Raw genomic sequence first — 10541 nt, 5'->3', positions numbered from 1 at the left:
CTCTTTACTCCTCTCCTCCTCCACCCTTAATTCCTAGAGAGACCCCAGGGCTCTCAGTCACCCCATTAAGTGGAGTAATCCAGCTGTTTCGCTTCCCACCAAACTCCCTCCAGGCCGGCCCTACTCAGCATAACCCACGCCTCAGCTCTGGAGGAAAAGGGCCTTCTTCCCTGTAAACAGTCCCCCCACCTCCTTAGAAGACCACTGTAAGTTTCAAGAGAAAAAAATTATAGGCCTCTGTATTGATAAGACCTCTCCTTTGCAAGCAACTAAAGTTAACTTACGCCAAAAAGGAATTGGTTGTTTCGAGTGGCCGGGAAGGATATAAGCTTTCCAGATACAGAAGCTTCAAGGAAGAACTGCAGGAACTGAGTTTATCTCCTCTGGGCCTCCCAGGACTGCCCCTCTGTTCATCTCTCATCCCTGACTATCTCCTCTGGGCAGGGAACATGGCTGCGGCAGTTTGGAAATCTGTAGATGGAAGGGAGAGGTGCTTTCTCCCAGACTCAGTTTACCTGACCTTCGGAAGGGCAGTGATTGGCCCTCCTTTTAAGTCGCATGCGCACTCTTTTGGCCAATTAGCATCGGCAGGCAAGTGCGAGGCTATAATTGCCCCAGCTGGGCCAGCCGAACCTACCCTCGAGGTGGAAGCATGGCCAAGTGATCAGGGCATCACCAGAAAATAAGAGGCAGAGATGGAGAAAAAACATTTCGGGAGCAGAGAGAGCTTCTGTAAAGTTTGGGTAACCCTGGCAGGAAAAGAAGCCCGGAGAGACAGTGGCAGGAGCCAGGGCGACAACTCTGTTCCATGGCAATGAGGAGCCTTGGACAGTGTGACCAGGCGTCGGGTCACTGGGTTCTAGTTTGGGCTCTGTTCCTGCCTCGGTCAATACAAGTCCACCAGCCAGTCCTGTGCAGGGCACTGGGGATTCAGCGGTGAACTTGAAGGACACAGGCATTGGCCCTCCTAGGACTCACACGGCCTCCCTCAGGCAAGTCCCTTCCTCACTGGATTAAAAAAAAAAAAAAAATGGGGGGCCGCCTGGCTGGCTCAGTTGGAGGAGCATGTGACCCTTGATGTTGGGGTGGTAAGTTCGAGCCCCACACTGGACGTAGAGCTTACTTAAATAAATAAACTTTAATTTAAAAAGGGGGGGTGTCTGGGTGACTCGGCTGAGCTGAGCATCTGCCTCTTGGTTTTAGCTCAGGTCATGACCTCAGGGTCCTGGGACCAAGCCTCACATCGGGCTCTGTGCTTCCCCCACCCACACCCACCCCCTCCACCCCCACTCTCTCATTCTGCCTAAAATAAATAAAATCTTTTTAAAAAGAAAAAAGGGGCGCCTGGGTGGCTCAGTCTTTTAGCGTCTGCTTTCAGCTCGGGGCGTGATCCTGGGGTTCTGGGATTGAGCCCCACATCTGGCTCCTTTGCTGGGAGCCTGCTTCTTCCTCTCCCACTCCCCCTGCTTGTGTTCCCTCTCTCGCTGGCTGTCTCTGTCGAACGAATAAATAAAATCTTTTTAAAAATTTTTAAAAAAGAAAAAAACCTTACTGCCCGCCCTCCCCCCCATGCTTGGTCAGACCCTGGGGCCAGTTAGCTCCACTAGGGGGAGGGAACATTGCGCACAAAGGCCTGGAGGCTGGAAAGTGCGGGGCACGTTCCAGGAAGTCACTTCAATCACCTTCTCCCAACACCTACCTATCTGGACCACACCAGGTGCTGAGAACCGAGGCTTGAATCTGACAGATCTCTGGCCCTCGCAGAGCTCAGAATTCAGGGGATCTGGAGATGAGGTAACAGAAGAAAAGCTGGATCAAGGAGGCCTTGAATTTGAGCTTTGTTCTGTAGTGACAGCATGACATGCTCCAACCTGAGTCACTCACTCTCCTGTTTCTTTTCTCCTTTTCTATCCTGTTCTCTGTTTCTTCCTTTTTCCCCCTGGAAAAGTCACTGGCCTAAACTCAGATTTGAGTCCTGACTCTGCCGTTTACTAGCTGTTCAAACTTGGGCCCGTTACTTCGCCTCTCTGGGTCTCTGCTTCCAAATCTGTGAAATGGGTTAATGACACCTGCTGGCAGGTTTCATGCCTGTGTAGCACCAGCCCGGAGTCTCTGGCACGGCCAGCCCTTGAGCAAGAGAGGCTGCTGCTGCTCCTACCTCTGGCTTCAAGGGGCAGCAGAGAGCCAGCCTGTCACGTCCCCCCCCCCCCCCCCCCCCCCCGCCCCGGGCCTGGGCAATGTCCAGCCTTGGAGAGGGTCGGGGAATCCCTCTTGCCTCCCTCTGCCAACTTCCCAGCAGTTCTGCTCACACGAGCCTAGGAACTTGGTTGGGGGACATTTCCAGGGGAATCCCCAGGTGGGAAGGGGAGAGCTGCCTCCCTCACCCTCAAGGGTGAAGCTGTCCCCAGACCCCAGGCAGGACCCCCTGATCCCAACCTTATTCTCTGGGCCCAAGGAATAAGGAGGGACCTGGGGAAAGGGGCGTACACGAATCATAGCTTCCCGACTTGCCTCTCAGACACCTTATTAGCTAGCCCCTCCCTAAAGGACCCCCTTTTAGAAGGAGGGGGCGAAGTACAGATGGACCCCCAGGTTACCATGGAGATGGCAGGGAAAAGGTTGCTGCATTGTCATGGCAACAGTTGACGTCAGTACTACCCTTTCCCGTTGCTTGATATGGGGGGGGAGCCACCCCAACCACAAGCAAATACCCCACAAAGCCTCCTTCCCTTACCGAGCCAATCAGCCAGGGGGTCGACAGGCTTAATATAGCACAGAGTTAAAAGCAGTCTCTGATGTCAGTCAAACCTCGGTTCAAATCCTCGTGCTGCCTCGTCTAAGCTGTGGGAATTTTAGCAAGTTCCTTAAGCCCTGGAAGTCTCATTGTACGATGGGGGTAAATAAGCTACGTGCCTCCAAGGGCTAGTGTGAGGACAGCACGGGGTCAGGCAGGCCACGGGCACCGGGCCAGCTCATGGGAGGTGCGAACTGACATTAGGGACTGTTGAGTCCTGGGGACCCATCGGTGGATGTGCCCCTTCGGATACAGACTCAGCCCCTACAGAGCCTAGAGAGGATCGGGGAGGGAAGGGGGGTGTCTCAAAGTGGAGCCAGAGAGAGTGGAATTTCCAGACTCTGAGGAAACCCCAGATGCCACTTTCCCTGAAACCCTGTCACATCCGGACTCTGACCCAACTTCCCCTTCTCCCCTCTGCCTCCTCCTAGGCCTTCACGGCCGCCTTCTGCCTCTTGGGCCTCCCTCTGCTCTTCTAGGGGAAAGGATGGATGAGGACCCACGTGAAGACATCAGGCAACCAGACACCAGCTAGGTCAGCGGGTTGGACGCCACAGGGATATGGGTGTCCCGGCGCCCGGGGGCCTCTCCCCACCCACCCTCCAGGGTGGGGCCACCACAAACATTCTCATTCCCTGTCTCTGCCCTCACCTTCTTCCAGGCAATGACAGTCCATTCTGCTCCAGTTCCCCTGCCCGCACCCTGAATCCGGGGGCCCACCATTGCCCAAGCAACCCCAGCCAGACTCCCTGCTTCCTTCCTGGCTTGATGCCTCTAGTCCAGACATACAAAGACCACAGATCCAGCCATACCATTCTCTTATTTAAGACTCATTGATGGTTTCTTTACGTCACTTATCCAGCCGCACCAGACGCCCCTCAGCGATTCACAGAACGTTCTTCTGCCTTTAAGCATGCTGTTCCTTCCGCCTGGAACAGCCTCCCTCCCAACCCCGCTTACCCTTCAGATCTCCACCAATTGTCGCCTCTCCCAGAAGGCTCCTCTGACCTCCTGTCCTTCCCCTCTCACAGCACCTGCTTGTCCAGTGTGTACTCAGCTATTCCTAGATCCCTGGTGAAGGTCTGCCTCCCCCACCACACTCTGGACTCACGGAGGACAAGGCCTCTGGCAGGTTCGTCTTGGCATCCCAGGGGCCTAGAGTGGCAGGCTCAGGAGTTGGGAGGTCTGCAGATCAGACTAGCTAGCGAATGCTTGATAAGTCCACAGAGGACAGGCCCCAGTGCTGCGAAGAGAAGGAAGAGCAGAGCCAGCTAGGAGGCCCGGAATGGTCCCCCGAAGGACAGTGGAGCTGAGAGGAGCAGCAGTGACCCGGGAGGACATGGGGGGAGGAAATGTCCCTGGCACTGGAACTGGTAGGTGCCAAGGGTGAACTTGGTGCTGAAGACACTGTGCAGAGGGACGAACTGATGTTCTGGAAAGACAACCCTGTCTGCTTTGTGGGACCAGACCACATAAGGGATAGAGAGTGGCGGCAGGGAGCCAAGCCCGCAGGCTGCTACCGCCCAGGGGAAAGGCGAGGGGGCCTTGGACCAGGCATCCATTAGCAGTGGAAATGGAGAGAAGCAATGGGATTTTTTTTTTTTTTTAAAGATTTTATTTACTTATTCGACAGGATAGAGACAGCCAGTGAGAGAGGGAACACAAGCAGGGGGAGTGGGAGAGGAAGAAGCAGGCTCATAGCGGAGGAGCCTGATGTGGGACTCGATCCCATAACGCCGGGATCACGCCCTGAGCCGAAGGCAGACGCTTAACCGCTGTGCCACCCAGGCGCCCCAGCAATGGGATTTTTTAAATGTCCTGGGGGCGCCTGGGTGGCTCAGTTGGTAAAGCGGCTGACTCTTGACTTCAGCTCAGGTCGTGATCTCAGGATGGTGGGACAGACCCCCAAGTCAGTCTGGCTCCATGCTCCGGGAGAGGCTGCTTGAGATTCTCTCTCTCCCTCTCTCTCTGCCCCTCCCCCCCACTCGTGGGCTCCCTCTCTCTCTCTCTCTAAAATAAATAAATATAATCTTTTTAAAAAAATAAAATAAAATGTCCTGGAGAGAATAGGATTTCATAGCTGCTTGAATATGAAAAGAGAGAGAAGATACTACAACAAAACCCAGATTTTTGGTTCTGGCAACTGAGAAAATGGTCAAGCTAGGGAACATGGGTGGGAGGAAGGGCAGGCGTGGGGCACGTGTCCTGTGAGGTGGGACATCTGGGGGAGGGCGGGGAGAGGGGTGCCAGGAGACAGGTGTGGGGCAGAGAAGACAGATGAAGGCTGAAAGAGAGACGTGAGTCTCTGACAGAGGAGAAACCCCAGGCACGGGAACCAATGAGATTTCCTTAGGACACGATTAGGCAGTGAGCAAAGGATGAGAAATTTGCCATGTGGCAGCAGCCAGTACGATGGCGAGAAAATCAGGAGTGCACAGTGTCCAGAAAAACAAGGACGCAAAAGTTATTTCAAGGAGGAAGGAGAATTTGTATCGAAGGCAGCCACTGCTAAGGGGTCAAGTCAGATAAAGACTCCCAACCATCCCTTGGATTTAGCCACAAGGAGGTCAGTGGTGACCTTGAGAGCAGAGCTGTTCCTGCGGAATGGTGGGGGAGGAAGCCAGATCGCAGGGGCTGAGCGAGGAAGTGGAAACAGCCCTTTCAAGAATGTTGGCTGTGAAGGGGAGCAGGAGAAGGACATTGGGTTGAAGGAGAGCTTTCTTCTTTTTCAAAGATAGGGAAGACTAGAGCCTGTTTGCTGCTGGGAAGGAGCCATAGGGAGGGAGAGGTTGGAGATAGGGAAAAGAGGAAGGGATGAGGGGAGGGAGATTCCCGAAGGAGGGAAAACAGGAGATTAAATCCCCAAATATGGCTGCACAATTGGGGGGAAGTCAGGACCTGTATTGGGCCCTGGGGGCTCGGAACAGCTGCCCACTCTCCCCAGCAGCCAGTGTGAGTCACTGGGGGGGAAATAGCCCAAACTGGCAGTGTGGGAAAGGGAGCTGGGCCAGCACGTTCCTCTGGATCCCCAGGGGGTCGGGGGGCAGGGCCCAGCCTGGGCTCTGAGCCCTGAGCTGAGCCCTGAACCCCAAGCTCTGCTTAGAACAAGGGCACAGAGGGGTTGTCTCACCCCCTGTAGGGGTGGGCAGAGTCGTATGAAACCTGGGGTTTACTTTTGGCTTTTCTCGGCCACTCTCTAAACCTCAGTTTCCCCTTTTCCCAAAAGAGGGTGTTAGACCAGAGCAAGAGATTTCAACTTTTTCTTTGGGGGGGGGGGTATGCTGTCAGGGATCCTTTCTAGATTCTTTCCAGAAATATATGTGTATTTGGAACTTTGAGACAGTTTAGGGGGTCCTGGATCCCCAAAAGTTCATTCGCAGAATGTCTCCAGATAAGAACTCTTGAACTAAAGGTGGCCGAGGAGCCTTCTGCCTGTAACATTTGAAAGTGCCCTGGAGCAAGAGGGCCTTGGGAGGCAGAGGTGGGGGATCGTAAGCCTGAGAGCGGGGCCACCTTTTGAGGTGCGGGTTCTGCCTGAGCATGCCATCACGGGGTCTGTCTGTAAGCAGAGGCTGGAGGCCCCTGGGTGGGACGGGGAAGCTTTATCTAACCGGCAGCTGACCTTACTGCCCTCGGCCCCCTCTTGCTGCCTTTGACATCCTTGGTCCTGGGGGCAGGGAGTGGGGTAGTGTCTCAGGAGATCTCGGAAATCTGTTACCTGGCCCCCTCCCACCATTGCGGCTGGTGAAATCAGATCACAGACTAGACCCCAGCCGCCGGAGGAGCTGGTGCTGCCCCCATCTCGCTCTGCCAGCTGATGCCTCCTGCTAAAAACGGCCGTCCCGGAGGGACTATGGGCTTTCAGGCCTCCCCCTTCACTCCGGCAGGTATTTAAGAGGCCGAAGCCGGGCCAGGCGGGCTGGACGCCATGCTGTTCACCGAGACTGCCCACTTCGTGGTGAATTTTCTTCTGTCCCGGTAAGGGGGTCCCCGGGGAGGGCGCCGGCGCGATAAAGGAGCCTGGTCCAGCAGCTGGGGGAGGAGGCGTCCGGGCCCGAGGGCCCCGATGCAGCCTTCCGGTGCCCCTCCCTTGTCCCTCTAAAGAGTCCCTCGACCAAGAGTGACTTCGACGCAGGCCCCTACGCGTCGGATCCGAGGCGGCCCCTTTCTCCCCGCCCGTCGTGCTCCGAGGTGACCGCTGCCCCGTCTCCCCCGCAGGCGGCCCCGGGCCACGCCCCCGCACCGCCTGGACCAGGAGTTGTGTTTCTGGGGCTGCCGGGGCCCGGCCTTGCCAGCGCCCGCCTCCCGCCGCAGCCTGGGCGACTACTGGCTGAGCCCGCAGCGCCGCCGCCCGCCGGGCGCCGCCTGGCGCTGGCCGACGCGCAACCTGCTGCTGCTGCCCGGGACCACCAGCCTGGCCGACGTACCCTCTGCGCGCTGGCCCAGCTGCTACAGCGCGCGCCCGCGCCTCACGTGAGCGCGCGGGGCGGGGCGGAGGCCCTGGAGGGGGCGGGGCGGGGCCTGTGGCCGAGGGGCGGATCCCCAGAGCCCAGGGCCGGTCGGGGGTTGGATAGGCTGGGCTTGACGGTGCCTGGGAGCGGGAGGAGGGGGCGGAACTGGGTCGGAAGGGCGAGGCCCGAGGCCGCTGAGAGCAGGAGGAAGGGGCGGGGCTAGGCGAAATGGGCGTAGACCCGGAGTGGGGGGCGGAGCCTTGCCCATCCTGTCTGCCCAATTTTCCCTCCCTCCAGATGGAAGCACCGATGGCAGAATATTAACTACCAATTCCTGGGCAAGAGGAAGAGACATCTAGTTCCCCTGCGCCCGTGAGAGCCGGTGAGGGGCGGGGCCAACAGAGGGCTCGGCCGATGGGGCGGAGGCGGGGTTCCAGAGGCGGGGCCTAGCGGAGAGGGTGGGGGAAGGGCGAGGCGTGAACACCCGGTGGGGCCGCGGCAGCCGGGGCCTCCCAGGTTCCAGGACCTGGAGGGGTTGAGCTGAAGTCGGAAGGGCCCCTCCGACCGGCCGTGGGACTCTGCGGGGTAATTCATCCCTTCCTTTTTCTGACCACCACAGTCTTCACATGATTGACAGATTTGACTATATTAACATTTCTGTTCATCAGAAGGCACCTAAAAAAGTAAAATAGAGGGGCGCCAGGCGGGCTCTGTCGGTAGAATATGCAATTCTTGATCTCAGGGTCCTGAGTTGGAGCCCCACGTGGGCCATAGAGATTACTTTTAAAAAATAATAGTAATAATAATAATAATAATGTAAAATAGAGTTCCAAACAAGGCTCCAGCCTAGCAACCAAGCTGAATGACCTGAGAAAGGAAGGCTCGGGTGGCCTTGAAGGCACAGTCCTGAGTGTCATCCTATGTGCTTCTCTGAATGTCTGCATCGACCCCTGAGCACGGCGCTGTTTCTCTGGGTGTCCAGCTATCTCTCTGATCTCTATGTCCATTTATTTATTCAGCAAATACTTATCAAGGGCCTATTTTAGTTTGTGCCGGGTTTATACTCTGAGTCATCGGGTTCACATTGGTAAAAGAAACTATTGAAGTCCCTACCCTCATGGGGCTTACATTCTGGTTAGAGAAACAATAAAAAGAAGTCAGAAATCGACAGTGCGCTGGGTTTGAGAAGAACAAGGTGGGCCAGAGGCTACTTTATCTGGAATGAGCACGGACTCTGTCTAGTCTAGAACAGTGCCTGACTCATAATCGCGGCTCAGTAAATGTTGAATGAATGCATGGGTTGGTGAGGGCCTGTCTGAGGAGGTAACTCTCCATCAAGGCTTGAAGGATGAAGGGTCAGCCGCTCCAGACCCTGGCGAGAGTGTTCTGAGTGGAGGAAACAGCCTGTGTCATGTGTGGCCCCTTGCTTCTGCCTGTCTGCCCTGGAGTATCCCTGCTGCTGTGTCTCTGTTTCTGTGTGTCATCTCTGTGATCTTGGGAATTGAAAGGTAGGTTTAAACAGGGCCCCTCCAGGGTCTCTGGAAGTGAGGTCACTACTGAGCTGATTCAGCCCTCAGCCTACTCTGGCCTCACTAGCCTGGCCTGGACATTCTCCTGGAAGCAGGTCCTCTCCCCAGCGGCCTCAGTCCCACGACTTCTGGCTCCTTCCCAGGATAGCATCGTGTAGCCTGGCAGGAAGTCCTTCTTGCTATCTAACCACAGTCCTTCCTCTCATTCTGCCTTGCAGGCAGAGGAGTCCTGCCTGGAGAGCGAGCCCAGTAAAGACCTGACAGAGTGGGAGGGATAACCCCCCTGCAGCCCCAGATCTGACAAAATAATAATCGTAACAACTAATATGTATTGCTCATTTACTCTCTGCCAGGTAGTGTGCTAACACCTCGCGTGCATTTTCTTTTTTAAGACTTATCACACACCTACGAGGTGGGTACCGCTGTTATTTCCAGTATCCTCAGAGGAGGAGACTGAGGCTCCAAGCCATTATGTGACTTGCCCAAGGACACCCAGCTAGTTGGTGGCAGAGCTGCATGTGACCCCAGGCAGTGTGGGGTGCCCAGCTACACGCCCTCTGCCCCAGGGTTCCAGAGGCGTGTCATAAGTGTCTGTCTTCCAGGGATCTGGGGCGACAGGCTTCAGGCTCATCGCGTGATGGTCCCGAGGCTGACTCGCACCAAGCCAGGGTGAGCAGGAAGACGTCCTAGGAGCACTGCAAAATCCGGTGTCCCTCTCTGTGGGCGAACGTGCTCTACCTTTGCCCCCTCCCCTGGGATCTCCACGTTTCTGCCCTTCACTGCCCAAATAAAGCAGTTTTTGCCTCTCTCTGGCTCTCTCTACTTTGGGGGTGATCATTTCAACTCTCCCCATTCACACACACTGAGTTAGACTGAACCCACAGGGCTGGAAGGGCATCTGCCGTCACTCCTGATCCTTCCACTGCCCCCATCTCTGCCCCCACCCCACCCCGAGCCCCCTCAGTGGGAGAGAATGGAGGAACCCGACCTGGCTCCTGCTCTCCAGGCTCTCACAGTGCCATAGCAAGAGAAAAACAGACATAGGCCAGCTCAGTAAAATGCCACGGGGCGGGGGGAGGTGACAGTTTGTTTGGGGCACAGTGAGTCCTCTGGTAGGTCAGGGAAGACTTCAGGAGGGGTTCCTCGCGCTAAATCTCAGTGGGTGGGCAGGCACTGGGTAGGCATACACAGCGAATAGCACTCCAGCAGAATGGGCAGCATGGAGAAAGTTTTGGTCATTTACAGGCTGAAATGGTCACCCCACTGAGGGAGCCAGGGGGGCTCTGCCTAAAAGGAGGCTAACTGGGCCTGGAGCTTCAAAGACCTTGAACGCCAAAGCAAGGGGTTGGACATTCTCCAGGAGGAGGCTGGGAACCATGGACAGATTTAAAGCAAGGGAGGGACATGGTCCCCTCGTGGCATCTCCAGGCCTAGAGCCCTTTTGGGGCTGGTGGGCAGTGAGTAGTCTCTGGCCCTCAGCCAGGTCCAAGGCCTCAGGGCAACTGTCCCTGTGCTCCCCCTTACACACTCTCCCAGCTTCTACCTGGGGCTGAGGCCAGGAGTGGATCCTGCCCAAGCTCTCCTGCCAAGGTCTGGCGGAGGGTGCTGATGGCTGGATGGGGGAGTCTTTGGGCTGCTACCCTAACCATCCACTCAGTGGTCGACAGCAGCCCCCTTCCGCAACCCGTGAGGCCCATGTAGGACTCATCCCATGCCCTTTGTGGGGGCCTCAGTCCCATCAACAGGTAACGATAGGCAGCCCCACTC

This window comes from Ursus arctos, unplaced genomic scaffold, assembly GCF_023065955.2.
Source record: "Ursus arctos isolate Adak ecotype North America unplaced genomic scaffold, UrsArc2.0 scaffold_32, whole genome shotgun sequence".
Taxonomy (NCBI): domain Eukaryota; kingdom Metazoa; phylum Chordata; class Mammalia; order Carnivora; family Ursidae; genus Ursus; species Ursus arctos.
The sequence above is the reverse complement of the archived record's forward strand: the minus strand, read 5'-3'. Positions refer to the sequence as shown.